The sequence below is a fragment of the Macaca nemestrina genome, chromosome 17 (assembly GCF_043159975.1).
Source record: "Macaca nemestrina isolate mMacNem1 chromosome 17, mMacNem.hap1, whole genome shotgun sequence".
Classification (NCBI taxonomy): Eukaryota; Metazoa; Chordata; class Mammalia; order Primates; family Cercopithecidae; genus Macaca; species Macaca nemestrina.
The window spans coordinates 17,037,618-17,059,127 of record NC_092141.1 but is presented as its reverse complement, the minus strand read 5'-3'; the positions used below and the strand labels follow the sequence as shown (position 1 = coordinate 17,059,127).

Below are 21,510 nucleotides of genomic sequence, written 5' to 3'. Positions count from 1 at the left end.
AACACTCTTTAAATATAAATACACATATAGTTTAAAAGTAAAGGTATACAGAGAGATATACTGTACTAAGACTAATTTTAAAAAAGCTTGTTTTGAGACAGAGGAGACTTTAGAACAAGGTAATTCATCAGGGATAAACAGGAACATCTGTTAATTTTAAAAGGGTCAATTTTTCAATCAGGGATATCAATGTACATATATATACCTCAATGTATATGCCTAAGAACAAAGCATCAAAACACGAGGCAAAAACTGATAGAATTGCAAAAAGAACTAGATACATCCAGTATTTTAGTTGAAGATTTTAATACCCTCTATCAGTAATGGACAGACATGGCAGACAGAAAAATCAGGAAGGTCTTAGTTGAACTCCCCCTGCATGATTAATCAACGGAATATGATAGATATCTATAGAATACTTCCACCCAGCAACAGAATAAGGGAACGTTTACCAGGATACACCAGATTCTAGGCCATAAAATATACATTGAACAATGCAAAAAAAAAAAAAATAGAAATCACAAAACATATGTTCTATGTTTTCATACCCAATGGAATCAAACTAGAAATCAGTAACAGAAAGATCTGGAAAATCCCAAGATACATGGAGATTTAAAACATATGCTTGTAAGTAAAATATGGGTCAAAAAAGACAACATAAGATAAATTAAAATTAAAAATAGTGTGAGGGTATCTCATAGGAGGGCATATTGTGATGGTAAGACAGGACTCAGTGGCATCCTTGAAACGGTTGCTGGGAACTGAACTGCACCATCAGCAGAGAGGGCATAGTAGGTCCATTGGTGGCTGAACTATTAGAGGAGATTCTGTGAGTGAGGTACAGCTGCAGATTTGAGGCAGACTCACCAACGGTGAGGGAAAAACAGTGAATGGGTCATAACCAGGGTCTGACTGTAAGGCTGCAGAATGTCAGCAAAGGCATGACTGGTGAGCTAAACGGCTGGTTACTGGGTGGTATCTGAAATGACCCTATGATAAAAGCTGTCCATGACCTCAGTGCCGAGTAATTGGTGAATAGGCCTGAAGAAGACACAGTTATGTGAGGAACTTTGGGAAACCTGGGACAGCAAAAGCCACGGCACACGGAGCCTTGGAAAAATGGTTCCATGGGGATATAAAAGGAGTTGAAAGGTCTGGGTGGTAGTAGGCTTGGAGTTATTGCATTGTGAGCAATGACAGGCTAGAGGGGACAGGGACAGGACCAAGAGGACTCAGAACTAAGCAGTAAGGTCTAAATACACTGTGTGTGCTGGAGGTGATGTCATAGGCACAAAAGCTTGATCTCAGAGGTGGCCTAATCAACCCTAAGTTTTAGGTTCTATCTATCCCGAATGGCTGCGAAGCACAACTGAGATGCCAAGGGTTTCTAGGAGGCACAGGCTGTAGAAACTGTGATAAAGGTGGCCTAAGAGTTAAACTCAACGTGGCCTGAGGCTGCCTCCATACCTTGAATTTCTACATATGGAGCTGCAACCTAACTTAGCATGGAAAGAAACCTGAAGCCTAACTTAAGAGTGTATTTTTTGTAACAAATAGCTGAGTCCCAACCAATAACAGCAGCTGAGATTCAGCCAATCATAGGCTGCCAACATATCAAAGCATGCCTAATAATTGCAAATGCGAAGCCATAACTGGTCCAGCTGTTTCTGGACCTCACTTCTATTTTCTATCTATAAATGCTCCCTCCTGCACACACTTTGGAGCAGAGCACTGACCTCCTCTGGTCCTGAAGGCTGTCTAATTTGTGAATAATTCTTTACTCAATTAAAATCTGTGAAATTTAATTTGTCTAAAGTTTTAAATACACCAGTAAAGGTCTTGCTGGATAGGAATGTAGTCATGGTTAGTGGGACCGTGTGTGGCCATCCTGGGTGCATGACAGGGATGGTTACAATGAGAGAGTCTTCCAGCAGGTGGAAAAATCAGTATGTGATCTGCAAAGGCATGAACTAGTCTCCAGGGGGTACAAGGCATAGAAGCTTCATAGGCATGAGGTAGTTCCCGGAAGATTGGAAAGCTCTGAGTGGATTCAAGGACTAGATGAGTGTCACAAAAGCGCTAGCCTATATAGTTATCACAGCAATAGAGGGGTCCAAAGAAAAGCTAAGAAAAAAGGTGAGGAGACTTTTATGGAAATTGATCCAGAAGGGAAGCTTGCTATGTGTTAGAAGAAAGCAGACTTCTTATAAGAGAAGACGGCCTGTGACACAGAAGGCTGCCTGTGGTCAATCAGGCAGTGATATTAGCCAGTAGCATTGTCACATAGCAAGATGGCAGAGTCCGTGGGATAGGAGTCAATTAGCAGTGAAGTCCCAGCTTCCACTTCTCATTAGGAAAGATGTGAGTGCCAGAGAGAAGGTGTCATGAGGCCGATGCTGCAACTAATTGTTGGAATTCTGGCAATCTAGCAGTGGAGGCACTGCATGGTGAGAAAGCAAAGTGAGAAAAGGGGGTCAAATCTGGAGTAACTCTTGTAGACAGCACAGTCAGAACCAGTCAATGTAATGACAATGGGACCCTGAATCAGCCCAGTCCAGAAGCAGCACAAGAAGTTGAATCCCCAGGAGGCGAACTTGGTCCAGTGGATGGCCTCTGCCTTAGGCACCATTCAAGAGTTCCTAGTTGGGGCTGTAAGTGGAAGCACAGCTCACAGGCTTGCTGACAGCAGTAGTAGTAGCACTGGTAGGAACAGATGTCAGGGCACTCCTTCCAACACTGGAGATGCTAATCAAAAGGCATTTTAGCAGGAAGAGCAGGGTCCTGTCCTCACTAATCAGGTGTATTTTTGGTACAAGTGACCCCAGGGGTGCTTATTGGCACTGGAGGGGCAGTTTCAGTTCTGAGGTTTGTGGTAGACAATGTGGAGTTAGTAGTAAGCAGGTCATACAGTAGAGGACACCAACAGGGAGGCTCCCAGTCCAGAGCATTGCATGGTGGTCATTCTCAGGAGGTTTGCCTAGGCTATCGAGATGAGGCCCTGAAAGAGAAGCACTAACACAAAGCAAAGGCATCAGTGGCAATAACCAGGATTGGGTATGTCTGTATGTAGGGCAGAAATGTGATTCAGCCCATGTTACCTTATCGCTAGAAACATAAAGAGGGTGATGTGCTTCCCAGGGCATCTGCCAAGATATTTTTCTAGTCTGCCAGCTGTCAGCTCACTCTCATGCAGGGTTGATTTTGCAGTCGAGTCCCCAGTGGGACAGCAAGATGGTGGTGGCTGCCATGTCTCAAAGTGAGATCAAATACAGGATGGTTGGTGGCATACCCATCCCTGTAACAGTAACTGGATAGGGAGAGGTGAGGAGACCCTGAGATGCCAATGCCCATGGTGGGTGGCCCTGAGGTACGGGTAGCACCCCTGAGAAGACAGGTAAGTGGAAAACGTGATTCAAGGATTCCTTTCCTAGGGCCAGGACAAGGGCCATGGCAGCATCAAAGTCCAATTAACCCACAATGGAGTGGCAGGTTGGCCTAAAGAACCATACAGAAAGACTGAAAGGTGGGTTTGCCTCCTGGGTGTGGAGATGAGTAGTGGCAGCAGTGGCCAGCCGTTAAAATGGGCCAGCACCAGGGGCAGACATTAGTGCCAAGAAGGAGTCGAATGTGTTTACAAAGAAGGGATGTCTTTCCGACAGCCCACACATTCTCTCCATTAGCCCACCACAGTCTGCTGGTATTGAAGGTGAAATGCCCAGGTGAATGCCATTCCCCAGTGCCCACTGTTGGGTGACCTCAATTGTAGAATGGGTACCTTGGTTGGACTGAATGACATGGGGGTTCCACAAAGGGGTCACAACTGAGGTAGGAAGAAGACCTTCTGGGCTGTCAACATCAACAGAAAAGCAAGGAGCAGGCTAGAGTAGCTGTCAACAATAGTGAACATAGCTGGTGAGGCCTGCTTCTTGCCGGAGTAGGCCAATAAAATCGACTTGCCACTTGGCACGTGGGTAGTCACCTCTCCAAAGGTGACTAAGGGAGAAAAAAGAGTGATGTCTCATCAACAGCGCAGCCAGTCTTGGATGGCCCAAGCAAATGAGTTGGATGGGATAAGGAAGCCCCATGTGCAAATCCAAGTTGACAGTCAGGCCTAGCTTAGATGTCCCAAAGTCAGGTGTGCCCAGGAGGTCCAGCCGGTCCAAGTACCACAGTCTCAGCTATAAGGGTAGAGATGTGGGAAAGGCAGTCTGCCTTTTGGTCTTATTGAGAGGCAGCACCTTGGTGACTGCTGTGAGCTGACACACAGCAAACAAGTGGCACATTATTAAGTATCAGCAATGTACCCGCAAAGGGAAGCACCCCCGTCCCACTGCCTGGTCATGGTCACCCAGCATGACGCCACCCATAGCCATCAGTGAAGGCCCCAGAGTTGGTGAAGATGTGGATTTCAGGATGGCCTTGGATGATAGAACCAGGACAATGGCTGTAATTTCTGTCCACTGAGCTTAGTGACCCTTCCTCTGCAGCTGGAAGGGGTTGTCTGATGCAGAAGGATGGCTGGTAGCTACCCAGATGGCACCTCTGCATGCCCCATCAGCGAAGCAGTCACACCCCTGCTGCAGCAATGTGATGGCCCCTGGCTGGTGGAAGGGCCCCAACTAACCAAAGGCTGAGTGGGAGCTGTTTATTGGAGATCTTCCTCAGGCACTCTGGAGGAGCAGAGATGAAATCCTCATGAGGCGCAGAAACTGCTAAGCATTCGGGCTTGGCTCAGTCCTGTGAGTACCATTTCCACTTGGCAAGAGATGGTCGGTGGTGGTGCCCAGTTTGCAAAGATGAGGATCCTAAACTCAAGGCACAATGGGAATCGATTTTTATTGTGATGGGCTTGGATCCCATCAGTGTCCATCTCAGAGAGGGCTAAGTAAGCTGCAGCCAGCTGTCTCAAGAGAGTCAAACACATTTAACACAGGATTTACGCCAAAAGCCCACGGAAGAAGAGACCTGGATTGGGTAGTCTAAAGCCTCTATGTGTGAAAAAGCGATGTCTTTGAAACCTAAAGCCTACATCTGCAAATCCTTCCTCCAGAGGACAAGTGGAAGGGCCTCCTGGATTGCCTGCTGGTCAGCCCTTAAAGCTTCTTCTGGAGAAGGGCCTGAGTGAAGGTGGATGTCTCATAGGTGACCTGAAAAATGGAACTTACTGGAGGTTTGGCATATGTTTTCTCCAGAAGCCAAAAATACCGACAATGCCCTGGGTCTTCTTGGTGGAGATGGGATCCCTGAGGGTGAGGAGCCTGAGGCCGACTGGTTGTAGATTTTATCTGCCTTCCTTATTCTAAATATAGCCTCACAATTTGGACTTGGTGGGGAAAGGGTGGGAGCAGCGTGAGAGATAAAAGACTACTACACATTGGGTACAGTATAGACTCTTCAGGCGATGGGTGCACCAAAATCTCAGAAATCACCACTAAAGAACTTATTCATGTAACCAAACACCACCTGTTCTCCAAAAATCTACTAAAATTTTTTTAAAAAGTAGCAATAGCTTAACAATGTTGAAAACAATGTAAGAATGTAATAGTTCTTTTCTGATACAATTGCATTTTCAATGTTATTAATTTAAGGGAATATATTTGGGAATTCAGAAAGGTCAAGGGATGAGCACTTTTTAGATTTTTAAAAGGAAACATCAATTAGAATCGTTTTTGTTTTGCCATAAAAAATGTCATATGCTATTTAGTATGCTGGAAATTTTTCCTCTATTATTTGACAAAAATCAAAGATTTATTCCAAAAACTAATTTTCTCAACATCAAAATCTATAACATGAGTAAATTATAATTTTCAAATTTTCCCTTAGAAATTCATGCATTCACAATGTTGATCTCCAGAACAAGGATTGAATACATTAGTTAGACATCAGTTTCTTGATGTTTTGAATAATATAGTCTGGCAATTTCTTCTGTTTCTTAGCCTTCTGTATATAATACTTGGATATTGCCCATATTACTGAAATGAAAATTTATTGAAAGGATACTAGCATGTCCACTGAGATTTATAGTGTATCAGTTTTGGAAAAATTCGATCTCATTATATCAAACTGTACTGAAATAAGGGCAAAACATTTGCAAACCATATAGCTTCAAGTAATTAGTGACTTGTTCAGATCTGTCCCTTAAATTTTTCTGTTTTTGGAAGAAATCAATGAGTACAGACTGTTGAACTTGGATATTCCACATTTAAAGAAAGCCAATTTAAATTCCATTCTTCCTATAAAATTAACATTTTACATCCAAAAAAATAAGTAAATATAGCCCCACAATTTGATGGAAATGGCAGGCTGTTGTATCATATGGGACAATGGCTCATCCCCATTGAGTTGTGTGGTTTGTTGTCAATATGAGGGCCCATTGAACCTCTCCCTCTTTGTTATCAGGCACAAGGACATTATCCACATAGTGCCACAAGTGGCCATCAGGTGGCAGTCAGAGGGTAGCTAGATCTAGTCAATGCAACCTTGAGCCAGTGGAGGATTGTTGAGGTAGTCCATCAGATGCCTCCTAATGGTGTACTGTCAGCCTTCAAATCCAAGGTGAGCTGCACCTATCTTCTTCACAAATTAGACATGACAGAACAGGTTTGTCAGGTGAGTAATAAAACCAAGAGGCAGAAGCATTCTGAACTTCTTCCAAGACAATGACAATGCCAGGTAAGGGGGCTCTAAAAGGAAGTACAGCCTTGTTGAGATTGCAGTTATTAGCAATGAGACTTCATTCTTTTCCCTGGCCTTGAGAAAGGGCCATTGGTGAGTTAAAAGGTGAGATGGTGGGTTTCAGAACACAAGCTCCATTAACTGGGCAGATCCCCTCTGTGCCTTGCTTGGGTGATATTATGAGGTACTGACCACCTGGAGGAGTCTGGGGAGTTGTAAAGGTTCCCAGTAGGCATGACTAATCATCGGTGCAAAGAACTTGGTGGGGCGAGACCTTCAGGTGGGGAACTGAAGTGCCAGAATGTCCAGGCCAATGATAGGAAATGGTCACTGAGAGATGGGAAGGAGCAACACTGGTGCTCATGGGAGAAGGATGAGTCCTACCTTAACAGTGAGCATAGCAGGCATCCTAAGGGCTCATCTTCCTCTCAGTCCATCAATGGGCACAGGAAGCCTAGTGCACTGCATGGGCAAAGCAGAGATAAGAGTGACCCATGATCCAGTGTGTAATAAGACTATACACGTCTACAGGTTTGACCACCAGAATTAGTTGTGATAATCTGGTTGACACAGGAAAAAAAGCATTTGGCTAAATCCATCATATGATTAGAACCCTAATCAAACTAGAAATTGAAGAGAACTTCCACAATCTGGTCAAGTGCATCTAAGAAAACCTACAATAAACATCCTAAACTAAGTTAGTGCGGAAAGAATGTTTACTCCATAAGATTGGAACAATACATGAGTAATCACTTTGACCACTTCCATCAACATTCTGCTGAAGGATTTTGCTCAAGAAATAATGCCAGGAAACAAATCAGCCAATGGATCTTCAAAAAAGTTAACGTGGAAGGGACACCCTATTCACTAAATGGTTCTAGGAATAGTGGCTGACCATTTACTTAAAAATGAAACTGGACCCCTATCATTGAGCTGTACAAAATTAACTCGAGGTAGATTAAAGGCCTAAATGTAAGACCTAAAACCGCTCATACATTGTTGGTGGGAATGTCAACTAGTTCAACTTCTATGGAAAAAGTAGGGACGTATCTCAAAGAACTAAAAGTACAACTACCTTTCGACCCAGCAATCCCACTACTGGGTATCTACCTAAAGAGAAAGAAGTCATTATATAAAAAGGCACTGCACTCCCATGTTTATCACAAGATAACTTACAACAGCAAGGTCATGGAACTGACGTTCCAAGTATCCACTAACGGTTCATTAAATAAAGAAAATGTGGTGCATATATACCACAAAGTACTAGGCAGTCATAAAAAAAAAAAAAAACAAAATCATGTCCTTTGCAGCAACTTAGATGCAGCTGAAGGTCATTATCCTAAGTGAATTGCAGAAACAGCCAAATATTGCCTGTTCTCATGTATTAAGTGAAAACAATGGGTACACATGGACATGAAGATGGAGAGAATACACTCTGGGGACTCAAAAAGTTGGGGGGAAGGGTTGAAAACGTACCTATTCGGTACAACCTCCAATATCTGGGTGCTGGGTATGCTAGAAGTTCAACCCGCACCATTGTGCATGTAATATACATGTAACAAACAAGCACGTGCACCTTCTGAATCTAAAATAAAATAGAAAAAGAAAAAAGCCAAAGAAAAACATCCCGGGAATCCAGGGAGCAGCGGCTACTGCCTCCACTGTGCACTGCAGCCCGCAGGTTCCACACTGGCAGCTCCTGCCTGCGGGGCAGTGGAGCTGCAGAGAAGGGCGGGATGGGTCTAGGTGCCAGGGCCAGAGCCCAGGAGGGGCGCTGGGTGGGGGTCTGGCCGGCTTCTGCCTTGCACCAGAGCAGGGGCGCCTGGTGAAACGGGCAACCTGATGCTCTATGGGCCCTGCCCACGTTCCCCTTCCATCCACCCTCCTTTGCATCTTTCTGTGCCTGGGGCCCCTATAGGAAGCGGTCACATCCAGACTCACCAGGCCTGACATGTTGGAGGATGGAGAAGCGCTTGTCACAAGAAAAATCCTCCAGGAACACATGAACAAAACTTTGCCTGCATCTGGGACATCCTTCTCTATGGCTGGCCTATAAGGCAAGCGTTCTGCACACGCTCCTTGGCTAACTCCATTGCAGCGGACGACATGAGCCCGACCTCCACCGCAGGTGCAGATCTTTGCCTCCCTTTTATAATGTCTGTATTCAAATGCCACAGCCTGGAAGCCTCTTTCTGATAGGATGAGAGCAGACTCTGTACTACAACACGGATTGGATAAGTCTCCAACTCTGATTAGTTAAGATTATCCAGTCAGAGATGGAGACTATTATCCAATAAGAGTTGGCAAAAAAGTTCCTTCTCATCCAATCAGAACCAAGCTTCCAAGATACAGCTGTTGCGCACAGCCGTTATAAAAGGGAGGGGAAGGCCCACTCCGCCATTTTCTTTTCGTGGAGGCTGGGCTCGAGTTGTCTGCGCTGTGGTCGTCATGGACCGGAAGCGTGTGCGGGCGCGCCTGCCTCGAGGCCAGCATCAGGGAAGTGTGTCCCAGGTGAAGGCGAAGCTTCCTTCACGTGTTCTTGGAGGACTTTCCGCTCGCAAGCGCTTCTCCATTCTCCTAACGTCTCGGGCCTGGTGAGTCTGGTTGTGAGCTCATCCCACGGGGCCCAAGGCACAGAGAGAGAGGGGAACCAGGTGGAGGGAGGGAAGCGTGCGCAGGGACCCAGAGCGTCGGGCTGCTCAGGCTGCGTGCCCCCCGCAGCCCCCGGGGAGCTGTGGCCTAGCTCAGGCCAAGGCAGAGGCCGGGCCTGGGGTCCTGCCTTCTGGGTCCCTGCGGGCCTCCTGTCATCTGGATCTGGAAATGTTAGTGAAGCGAAGGTTTGTCAATATTTATTGGCCTTTGCATCTTTTTCTTCATTTTCAATGCTGGCTTTTCTGTTGGGTCCTTTGTGTTCTTACCTTGATTTGAAGAATTTAAAAAGATATTCTATAAATTCATCCTTTCTAGGGTCATTTCTAGTGCAGATAGTTGTTTCTTAGTCTGGTCATTGTACCTTAATTTTATTTCGCATATCTTTCTTGCTGGTAAATAAGAATCTAATTGATTTTATATATTGATTTTGTATCCTGTTACCTGGCTTAATTCACATATTCATAGCTGTCATTTTTGGATTGTGGTGGATTTTTCATGTACTTATGTACATGTAGTTATGTACTTAGGTACTTATGTACTTACTGTCAGCCACATGTAATAACAGCTATATTGCTTAAATGTTGGTTCTTACACCTTTATTTTTCTTTATTTTCTTTTATTGTCCCGATCACACCTCCTGAACACGGTGTGTCTGGTTGTGATTCCAGGGAAAAGATTTCAGAGGTCCTGTATTAATTATATAGTTGTTATAATTTCATTTTAGACAAACTTTATCAGATTAAGGAAGCTGCCTTCTTTTACATATACTAAGACTTATTTATGACTAATTGTTAAATTTGAATAAATGCTTTTTTTACATATGCTGTAAATAATCATACGTTTTTCTCCTGTTTTTCTCAAAATAGGATATTTTACATGAACTATTTTTGGGTGTTAACCAATCCTGCATTTTTTAGTATATCCCACTTGGTATCCATGTGTTACATTTTCATATGTGGTTTAATTCTTATGATGTGATTTTTTAAAGAATATTTGTATTTCTGTTAATGAAAGAGAAGGCCTATATATTTTTTTTCTAATGTCCTGTTCAGATTGTGGTGTCAACGTAATGCAGGCTTCACAAAAAAAACTGAGAAATATTTCCTATATTTCTTCCCTTTAGAAGAGTCTGAGAAATTTAGGTGTTTTCTTCCTTAAATATTTGGAATATTTCTTTAGGTATGGAATTTTCCATGTGGAACAGTATTTTTGTTGGCTGGTTTGACTTCTAATAATTCAAATCCTTTGGCATATGTAGGAGTTTTCTTGTTTTATGTTATTTCTGTGTCCATTTTAGTAAGTTTATTTATTTTTATTTTTATTTTTTGGGGGACAGAGTCTTGCTCTGTCTTCCAGGCTAGAGTACAGTGGCACGATCTCGGCTCACTGCAACTTCCGCCTCCTGGATTCAAGCAGTTCTGCAGCCTCAGCCTCCTGAGTAGCTGGGATTACAGGTGCATGCCACCACACCTGGCTAATTTTTGTGTTTCTAGTAGACACAGGGTTTCACTATGTTGGCCGGGCTGGTCTCGAACTCCTGACCTCACGATCCACCTGCCTCAGCCTCCCAAAGTGCTGGGATTACAGGTGTGAGCCACTGTGCCCGGCTGTATTTTTTAGTAGAGATAGGGTTTTGGCATGTTGGCCAGGCTGGTCTCGAACTCCTGACCTCAGGTGACCCACCTGCCTCAACTTCCCAAAGTGCTGGGATTACAGGCATGAGCCACCATGTCTGGCCTAGTAAGTTTGTTTTTCATTGTGGTATTATTTGAATCTCTGTTGTCAAACTCGTAGTCCTAAGTATTTCACCGAACCCTCCTGGTGTCTTAATACACTGCTCTGTAGAGCAGGCTTCTGTTTTGATTCCTGATATTGGTCTTTTGTGTGTTTTCTCTTTACCTTAATTAGTTTCACTAGTGGTTTATTAAGTATATTAATATTTATAAACCTTTTTTTTTTTTTTTTTGAGACAAGAGTCTCGCTGTGTCGCCCAGGCTGGAGTGCAGTGGCGCGATCTCGGCTCACTGCAAGCTCCGCCTCCCAGGTTCTCACCATTCTCCTGCCTCAGTCTCACGAGTAGCTGGGCCTATAGGCACCCGCCACCCCGCCTGGCTAATTTTTTGTATTTTTTAGTGGAGACAAGGTTTCACCATGTTAGCCAGGATGATCTCGATCTCCTGACCTCATGATCTGCTCGCCTCAGCCTCTGAAAGTGCTGGGATTACAGGCGTGAGCCACCGCGCCTGACCCTATAAACCAACTTTTATCCTTGATTTGTTTCTGTTGCATTTTTTTCGTATTTCATTGATGTCTGCTCTTTATTACTTTAATTCTGCTTTCTTTCATTTTGATCGTTTTTAATTCTTGAGAAGGAAGTTTGTGTGAGTGATTGTCAATCTTCTTTTCTATTGTAACACATTCCCTTAAGGCTGTAAATTTCTCTCTAAGCAGGGATTTATCTGACAGCACACATTTTCCACCAGCTGTTTCCAAACCCTGTGTCTGCAGCCGCATTGACCTCCCAGTGTCTCCACCCTGTATGCCTGTAGCCATGCAAGGCCTTGTGTGTCTCCATCCTTGTGCCTGAAGCCTGTATCTTCTCACCAGTATCACCATTCCATAATGACTGAAGCCCACGTCTGCCCTTGTGTATTGTCACCTGGTCTGTCCTCTGCCTGCACTTTAAGCCTCCAGTCAGAAGTCTCTATTTCTTGCTCCTGCAGCCCTTGCCAGCCATGTGAGTCTCTATCCTGTGTGCTTGCAGCACATTGCTTGCCTTGAGTGTTGCCATCTCCTTAGCCTTCAGGCAGTAGCAGTCTTCCAGTGCCTCAATCCGTTGCAGCCCATTCCGATGGTTTTGTCTGTCTGTCCCCTGAGCTTCTGCCCATGCCAGCCTGTGTTTGCTACATTCTCTGTCCCCCTAATCCATGTCCACAGTCAGTGTTTTCATCCATGCTTTTTGGGCCATGTCTGCACTCGTGTCTCCTTCCCCTGTGCCTTCAGCCTGTTTCTGTCCTTTTTCTGGATCATTTCTCCCAGGAGACTGTGCCCAAAACGCCTATCCCTAGTGTTTGTACCTGCAGCCAGTCTGTTTCGTTGGGTGTCTCCGTCTGTTGTTACTGCAGTAGGGGCCTGTCATTGAGTGTGCCTACTTCCCATGCCCGTCTTCCTGTGTCTCCAGCCCTTGTCCATGCAGCCCACATTAGGACTCTTGTGACTCCACCCTTCAGCCTACAGCTACATCTACCTTTGGGTGTCTCTATCTCTGTGCTCCCTGCCCACACCAACCTTCACCTACTCCTCTGTCCTGCACCTGTACCCATGTCTGTCCCTGGTGTGCCTCTGTGCCATGCATCTGTAGCCAGTGAGCTCCCTTTTTGTATGGATCCCCTGTAACTGTAGCCCAGGTCTTCTCTCCTGTGCCTACAGCCCGTGTCTGCCCTTGAATGTCCCCATCTTCTGTGCTTGTAACTCTTCGGCCAGGCCTAGTGTGTTTCTACTCTTGGTGCCTGCACCCATGTCTGCCTCCAGGGTCTCCACTCATTGTGCCACAGTTTGGTTCCCGATCCCTATCCTCCTGGGGTGGATTCTGGCATTGTGTTGGGAGGGAGAAGGTGACCCATGAAAGGGAAGCCTAGAATGATGTAATGGGCAAGGAGGCTGCCATTTGGCAGGCTGCACAGTGGCAGAGAAGACATGGCCAGTCACGTGGGGCTGTGCCTAGTGTGGGGAGTAAGGGGAAGCTGGAGCAGGAGGTCTGGAGCCACCTGGCCCTCTTGGGCCTGAGACCCTCCCCACTGCAGGGGCTCCATCACTTCCCCAGTGGTCCTGCCTCCGGGGATCCTCCTGCCCTGCAGTGTTTCTGCAGGGATCCTCTCACCTGGAACTTGCAGTGGCAGGTTTCATGTGAGGTAGAGTTTAGCAAATGTTTATTGGCTTCTGTGCCTTACTTTTCTTCATATGCTTTGCTCATTTTGTACTCATACTTGTTCTCTAGTTTGATCATTATTTTCTGTTGCTTTCATACTAGTTTAAAGTAATCTGGTTGATAACAATAATGTATCCAGTAAGTTATTAATGGTATTGGTTTTGGGGTTTTCAGGGATTATTTAGGCATGTAATAGTGTCATGATGACAATTTTTTTGGTTTAAAAATTAATCTTAATGCCTTTTTTTTTCTTACTGTATTGTTTCTCCACTACAATCCTGATCAGAGAGTGACAGCAGGCATCCTCGTCTGGTCCTGCACTGGGGCAAAAAGCTTCCTATAATTCTCTATTAATTATGTTGTTTGTTATTGGCTCATATTAGACTTCATCAGACTTCATCAAATTAAGGAAGTTGCTTTTTTTTTTTTGTTCAAGACAGAGTCTCGCTCTTATCGCCCAGGCTGCAATGCAATGGCTCGATCTTAGCTCACTGCAGCCTCCACCTCCCAGGTTCAAGTGATTCTCCTGCCTCAGCCTCCCGAATAGCTGGGATTACAGGCACCCACCACCATGCCTGGCTAATTTTTCTATTTTTAGTAGAGACGGGGTTTCACCGTGTTGGCCAGGCTGGTCTTGAATTCCTGACCTCAGGTGATACCCCTGCCTCGGCCTCCCAAAGTGCTGGGATTACAGGCATGAGCCATCATCCCTGGCCGGAAGTTGCCTTCTTTTTTTGTTATTTTTTACTTTTTTGAGACGGAGTTTCACTCTTGTTACCCAGGCTGGAGTGCAATGGCGTGACCTTGGCTCACTGCAACCTCTGCCTCCCGGGTTCAAGTGATTCTCCTGCCTCAGCCTCCTGAGTAGCTGGGATTACAGGTATGTGCCACCACGCCTGGCTAATTTTGTATTTTTAGTAGAGATGGGGTTTCTCCGTGTTGGTCAGACTAGTCTCGAACTCCTGATCTCAGGTGATCCGCCCACCTTGGTTTCCCAAAGTGCTGGGATTACAGGTGTGAGTCACCATGCCTGGCCCGTCCTCTTTGATATTTTACTCAAGTTTGTGTGTGTGTGTGTGTGTGTGTGTGTGTGGTTCAATTTTAAATTTTATTAAATGCTTTAAAAAACTTTTTGTCTAAATGATCTTACTATTTTCTCCTGTATTTTTCTGCTAATGGGATGACTTAAATGATTTATTTTGAATGTTAAGGACCCTTGCATTTTGGTGTATATTCCACTTAGTATTGATCTACTGTGTTTTCATGGGTGGCTTCATTCATATAATATTGGCCAGGGCCAAGAATGAGCCATCCCTTCCTCTGCATAGGGCACCAGTTTGCCCCAGCCTTTAGTTAGCCACCACCAATCCTTCATCCAGGTAAGGGGTAGCCTATAGGGATCTCAAAAGGAGTACTTAAAACCCAGAAAACTTTGTAACCAGGCCCTTGAGCCCATTGCTCGGGTCCACTCTCACCCTGTGGAGTGCTTTCTCACTTTAATAAATCCCTGCCTTCCTGCTGCTTTCCTGTGTTTAATTTCTTTGCTACTTTGTGTGTTTTGTTCAATTATTTGTTCAAAACACTAAGGACCTGGACAACTCACACTCACATCCTTCCAGTAACAATACTGTAAGGCTCATGCTATAAACTACTTTTATTCACTCAATATCTGTCCTGAGAGCTTCTACATCTGTCTCACGCTTTTACCTGTGGCATAGACTCCTGGCTCTGCCCTGTGCACCCTACTTATTCAGGCATCCTCTGCTGCATGGACATTTACATGGTTTCCCGTTTCTCACTGTCGTTAGGAGGCTCACCGAGGAGGAGAATTTCTGAGGAGTGGGTTAGGTCTGTGTTCTGCATTTAACTGACTATGTCTGGTTACTTTCCAGAATACTGCTGCCAACTCCCTCCCTCCAGTGGGCCCTGAGTTCATGTTTCTGTAGATCACCCCTCTGCCCTTGATGTTACCAACTTTAAAGCTTTGCAACCTGATGGGTGAAAGTTAGTTTTTCATTGTTCAGTTGTGTTTTTCTGATTTTTGGGAGACTGGACATTTTCCGTGTTTGCTGACTGTTTGCATCTCCTCTCCTGCTCTGTGCACCATCACCCTGCTCCAGCTGCTTCCTGGAGCCTCCCTCCTTCGTCTCCACCTGCCTGCATCCTCCTCGTCCTTCAGTTTCTTCCCAAGGGCCCATGGGCTTTCTTTGGCTTTTACGTTCCTCTCACTCCACTGTTGACTTGCTGGGCTTCCCATCCCCTGGGAGGTTTCAGAGGATGGTGAAGACACAGGAGTACAGTAGCCATGCAGTGCAATAGGGGCCAGTGTTCATCCTCCACGGCCTTTATCGAGGACTTACTGTTTGCCAAGAACCTGCTCTAAGAACGTAACTGTGCTCCTTCACTTCATGCACATAACCACTTGTGAGATGGGCAATGTTCTCATCCCCTCTTGCTCAGAGAACATGCAGGCACAGAGGAGTTCCATAAATTGCTACCGAGGCCTTCTGCTGGTGTGCAGCAGGATCAAGATTCAAACCCAGGCTGTCCAGCCCAGGGGTTCAGCCTCTCAAGTGCTCTGCTGGATGTTGGACAGGGCCAACGAGACACAGAGAATGAACACCACCTGACTTGGGCTGGGGAAGTCAGGGATGTCTTCCTGGAGGAGGTGACACCTCAGTGGAGCCTTGAAGGGGGAGCAGGAGGAGCTGACCAGGCATGAATAAGTATGTCCAGGAAAAAGGAGGGGCCTGAGTGATACTGGGAGGCTGGAGAGCTGGCCTTGGGTGTGTGGCAGAGTGGGGCAGAAGATGAGGACCAAGGGTTTGGCCAGGACCAGATCTAGAAGACTCGGGCCATCCCATAGTTGATACCTCATCCCAAGGCCAGGCAGGCCTTCCACTGCTCTGTGCGCACTGGTGGGCAGTGCCTCATGGGATGCTAGGAGCCTGGACCCCAGCCACCCACCTGGGCTTCAGAGACCCAAGGTGCGGGCACGAGGCTGGGAGGGGTTGTGGCTGATTTATATACAACAGATTGAGGGGAAAACTGCAGGTCCCTCGCTGTGCAGATGGACCCCACTGCCAGATGGATCCCGGACACAGCCTAGATTCACAGCCTTTCCCTGCTGCTCTGTCCCCACACCCCAGGCGGGGAGCAGATCTGTTCTCTGATCATCTTTTGTGCTCACCGACCATGTCCCAGACATGTACCTGACCAGGGGCTCAGATACGTAGTTTCTGAGAGAGCTGGATAAGGCAGTGACCAGAGGCTGCCTCGACACAGGATGAAATTCCCCAGAGCTCTGGCACCATGATTCGGAACCCAGCCAGAACTGTGACCTGGCAGTGGCAGAGGCTGTCTGGTGCTGCCGAATCAGCCCTGGCCGGTTGTTCACTGACCCACTCTGGGAGCTTGGCTGAGCCGCTTCTTCTCGGCTGTAAAATGAAGAAGACTGTCTTTCCTATTAGATATCCCTCAAAAAACACAAAAGTGCTTTGAACCTGCCAGACTCCCTCTTGAAGAGTCACAAGAAAAGGCTCTGAGAAGGCCTGCAGTTAAAAAAAAAATGTTTTGACTTTCTTTAACCTACCATTTTTCAAGCTAATTTGACCACAGAGATCTTTCTTGGTGCAACACCTGTTAACCAGCCAAGCACGTGAGGAGGCACAGCAGAGGGCTCTGAGAATCACCCTCCTTGGCTGCTCTCTGGTCCCGGGGTGCAGGGGAGAGTCTCCATGCTGATCCCAGTCTGCGGTAGTCCAGGGTGTAAGCCCAGCCCACAGAGTTAGTGTCAGAGAGGAATTCCCTTTCTTCCCTTTCCGTTAATGGAGCTTCTCTCTCAAGCTTCTATTCTGCCTGACTGGTGTCAGTCGGGGTTTTCGTGCTCCTCTTTGGGCTTGATGGTGGTTCTGAGATTTTATGTAGGTCGAGATAGTGGTAGAGGAGGAAGGGCATGGACAGCTCCTCCAGTCACTTGGGGCCATCTGCCATCTGATTAGTCGGACATTATCTCCCCCTCAGGTCCAGTGGCTTTGGTGACTTCTAGGCCATGAATGGGCCCTGGAACCTCCCCAAGGCTGCCCTTGTCACATAGAACCCACCACCGGACTTTACTCAGCCACTGCTTCACACTATGGCAGGGTGGGTGGTAGCTCCCTTCTTCACTCCCCAGCCCAAATTGGGGGAGTATCAGGAGTCTGTCTTTAATTTTGTTTGATCCTTTGATTTTAGATTTCCTTTTGAATAGATAGTATAGTCAGATGGTTTGAAACTCACAACGTGTTGAAAGATATAACAAAGTCTTTTTTCCCACCAACTTCTCCCTTCTTGCTTCCCCTCGAATAAGCAGTTTTATTGAGATGTAATTTCCATGCCATAAAGTTCACTTGTGTAAAGTATGCAAGTCTGTTTTTTAGTGTATTTACAGAGTTAGGCAACCTAATTCATTTTAATTTAACCCTAATTTTTGAACATTTTGATGACCCCACAAAGAAACCTTGTCAATCTTTATTCCTCCCCAGCCCCAGGCTACCACTAATCTATTATCTGTCTCTACAGATTTGCCTATTTTGGACATTTTCCATAAATGGAATCATATGTGGTGTATTGTGACTAGCTGCTTCACTTGGCATGTTTTCAAAGGCCGTCCATGTTGTATCAGGTATCAGTACTTGCTTCAGTTTTGTGGCTAAATAACATTCCATTTTATAGATATATCATGTGGCTTATCCAGTCATCGGTGGATGGACATTTGGGTTGTTTCTACTTTTTAGTCACTATGATTATTAATAATGTTTCCGTGAACACTTGGGTTCAAGTTTTGGGTGGACATGTGTCATTTCTTTCGAGTAGATGGATACCTGGAAGTGGAATTACTGGGTCATACAATTCTACATTTAGCATTTTAAGGATCTGCCTAACTGCTTTCCAAAGCAGCTGCACTATTTTATAATTCACTTGATTCATGAGGGTTCCGATTTCTCCACATCTTCACTGACACTTGTCATTGACCATCTTTCTCATTCTAGCCATCCCAGGGGGTGTGAGGTAGTATCCCACTGTGGTTTGGATTTGCAGTTCCCTAGTGACAAGTGATGTTGAGCATCTTTCCGTGTGCTTGTTGTCCAGTCATAGGTCTTTTTTTGGTAAAATGTCTCTTGAAATCATTTTTTTTTGTTTGTTTTTTTTTGAGACGGAGTCTCGCTCTGTCGCCCAGGCTGGAGTGCAGTGGCCGGATCTCAGCTCACTGCAAGCTCCCGCTCCTGGGTTTACGCCATTCTCCTGCCTCAGCCTCCCGAGTAGCTGGGAATACAGGCGCCCGCCACTACGCCCGGCTAGTTTTTTTTGTATTTTTAGTAGAGACGGGGTTTCACCGTGTTAGCCAGGATGGTCTCGATCTCCTGACCTCGTGATCTGCCCGTCTTGGCCTCCCAAAGTGCTGGGATTACAGGCTTGAGCCACCGCACCCAGCCACCAAATTTTCTGTTTCTTAATGTGTCAGTTTTGGTAAATTGTGTGTTTCTAGGAATATGTCCATTTTATCCAGGTTATAAAATTTATTGGTATACTGCTGTTCATAGTATTCTCTTACAATCTTTTTTGTTTCCATAAAATAAGTAATACTGTTTCCAATTTCACCTCTGATTTTAGTAATCTGAGTCCTCTCTCTTTTTCTTAGTATATTTCATTTCTAATTTTGATAATTTGAGTTTTCTTTTTCTTAATGAATTTCATTTCTGATTTTGTTAATTTGAGTCTCTCTTTTTATTAGTCTAGCTAATGTGTTGCCAATTTTGTTTATCTTTTAAAGAGCCAGCTTTTGGTTTTGTTGGTTTTCTCTATTGTTTTTCCATTCTGTATGTTATTTATCTCTGCTGTAATCATTTCCATTTGCTAGCTTTGGGTTTGGTTTGCTCTTCGTTTTCTGTTTCCTCAAGGTGTATAATTAGGTTATGATCGGGTTATGTTTCTTCTTTTTCAGTGTATGTATTTACATAAACTTCCCTCTTCACATTGTTTTGTTGTATCTCATAACTTTTGGCATATTGCCTTTTCATTTTCCTTTGTCTCGAGATATTTTCAAATTTCCCTTGTCACTTCTTCTTTGACCAATTGAAGAAGAGTGTGTTTAATTTCCACGTGTGAATTTTCCAGTTCTCCTTCTGTTACTGATTTGTAGTTTTATAACATTGTGATCAGAAAAGATACTTTGAATTATTTTAATTTTTAAAAATGTATTAAGGTTTGTTTTGTGGCCTAACGTGGTCTATTCTGGAGAATGTACCATGTGCACTTGAGAGGAATGTATTCTCCTGTTGTTGAGTGGAGTGTTCTTTATATGGCTGTTGTGTCCAATTGGTTTGTAGTGTTGTTCAGGTCCTGTATTTTCTTACTGATCTGTCTGGTTGTTCTATTATTGAAAGTGGAGTATTGAAATATCCTAATACTAGTGTAAGAGTATTTGTTTCTCCCTTTTGCTCTGTCAATTTTTAAAAATATGTTTTGGGATCCTGTCATTAGGTTTATATAAATTTATAATTGTTATATCTTCTCGCCATGTTCCTTTTTATTTTTATTTATTTTTTTCAGACGGAGTTTCACTGTTGTTGCCCAGGCTGAAGTGCAATGGTGTGCTCTCAGCTCATTGCAACCTTCACCTCCAGGGTTCAAGCAATACTCCTGCCTCAGCCTCCCAAATAGCTGAGATTACAGGCGCCCAGCACCACACTTAGCTAATTTTTTGTTTTTTGTTTTTTAAGACAGAGTCTCAGTTTTTCACCAGGCTGGAGTGCAGTGGCGCAATCTCGGCTCACTACAACTTCTGACTCACTGATTCAAAAGATTCTCCTGTCTCAGCCTCCCAAGTAGCTGGGATTGTAGGCACACGCCACCACGCCCACCTAATTTTTGTATTTTTGATAGAGACAGGGTTTCACCATCTTGGCCAGGATGGTCTCGATCTCCTGACCAAGTGATCTGCCCGCCTCGGTCTCCTAAAGTGCTGGAATTACAGGCGTGAGCCACTGCGCCTGGCCAATTTTTTGTATTTTTTAGTAGAGACGGGGTTTCACCATGTTGGCCAGGCTGGTCTTGAACTCCTGACCTCAGGTGATCCACTCACTTCGGCCCCCCAAAGTGCTGCAATTACAGTCCAGAGCCACCTGCCTGGCTTCCCTTTGTTAATATATACCTTAACTGTATATTTTCTCCCATTCTATAAGTTGTCTGTTTACTCTGTTTATAGTTTCTTCTGTAGACAGTGGAATACTATGCAGCAACTAAAGTAGCCACCTAGCAGGATGTGTATCAGTATGGATACATTTTGAAAACACAGCTAAAAACAAGCTGCAAGGACATAATAAGCATAGGTTGGTGAGGGATAGAGCATGTTACCATGTTACAAACCCAACATAATATAGTATACTCTAAAAGCACAATATAGTATAACATCATTGTGTAAAACATTCAGAACACCCAGAACTATACTACGCATTATCATGGATACATACATACATAGTGAAAGTGAAAAACCATTCAAGGGATGACCACATACCAATTTTAGGATAATGTTTATTACTCTTGGAGGTGGGAGGGAACATTGAAGCTTAAAAAATTCTTCCTAGAATAAAAAGATTTTGCAAGTGTGGCAAAATTTAACTATTGTTAAGTCTGGATACCTGTTTATCATTATTTTTGGTAGTTTCCTGTATATTTAAAATATTTAACAATCAAAAATTGAACAAGTGGAACGACTGTACTCTGCCACTTTTCTGCTTCTGGTGTGTGTATGTTTCAGTGCTCTGTGCCTTCCACTGTGTTTCTCTATCAGGTTCATAATGTATTTCTCTAAAGAAACGTTGTAACTTAATGGCTAAGTATCTTAGGGCTAAGGAGATTGCAGATCAGCCTGGCTTCAGGGGTGTTGTTCACAGCTCAGCAGCAGAGGGCGCCGCTCCACAGCTGATGTGCGGTGGGGCGGCCACACCAAGGAGCCCTCTTGGTGCAGGGCCAGTGCCTCCCAGGAAAGCACCGCTCCCCCAGCTGCAGGAAAGAGGAATATTTAAGTGCGTGCAGATTCCCTTTGACTTGTAGGAAGGGGCACAAAATCCAGCCGTTTGGAAGCATACATCATCTTTCTCTATTCGTAGCCTCAGCTGTTTCTGAGGCCAATAATGCAAGAAACAGCACATGCCAAGGGCGTCTTTGCCACTGTGTCCATGAGCCTGCTGCTGACTTGCCAGGGGCTTTTTGTA

The 21,510-nt window shown here is 44.8% G+C and overlaps 2 protein-coding genes across 10 annotated transcripts in view; one reads left to right on the top strand and one right to left on the bottom strand.

Moving 5' to 3' along the window:
* LOC105491084 (CMT1A duplicated region transcript 15 protein-like protein) overlaps nucleotides 1-8,756 on the bottom strand; it is a 37,591-nt gene extending 28,835 nt beyond the window's left edge. For 2 of the 4 annotated variants that reach the window (XM_071082396.1, XM_071082395.1), the window contains exons 1-2: nucleotides 8,617-8,756; nucleotides 7,060-7,137 (exon numbers count right to left, since the gene is read on the bottom strand). The gene's annotated coding sequence lies outside the window, so the exon portion shown is untranslated. Of the gene's footprint in view, nucleotides 1-3,580; nucleotides 4,806-5,409; nucleotides 6,574-7,059; nucleotides 7,138-8,616 lie in introns of those variants that run through there. The other 2 variants (XR_011615419.1, XR_011615420.1) reach the window with 2 other exon arrangements.
* A 384-nt stretch (nucleotides 8,757-9,140) lies between these two features.
* The window catches only part of LOC105491089 (uncharacterized), a 133,459-nt gene continuing 121,089 nt past the window's right edge, over nucleotides 9,141-21,510 (top strand). For 5 of the 6 annotated variants that reach the window (XM_071082402.1, XM_071082397.1, XM_071082401.1 and 2 more), the window contains exon 1: nucleotides 9,180-9,269. The gene's annotated coding sequence lies outside the window, so the exon portion shown is untranslated. Of the gene's footprint in view, nucleotides 9,270-21,510 lie in introns of all 6 variants that reach the window. The other variant, XM_071082398.1, reaches the window with a different exon arrangement.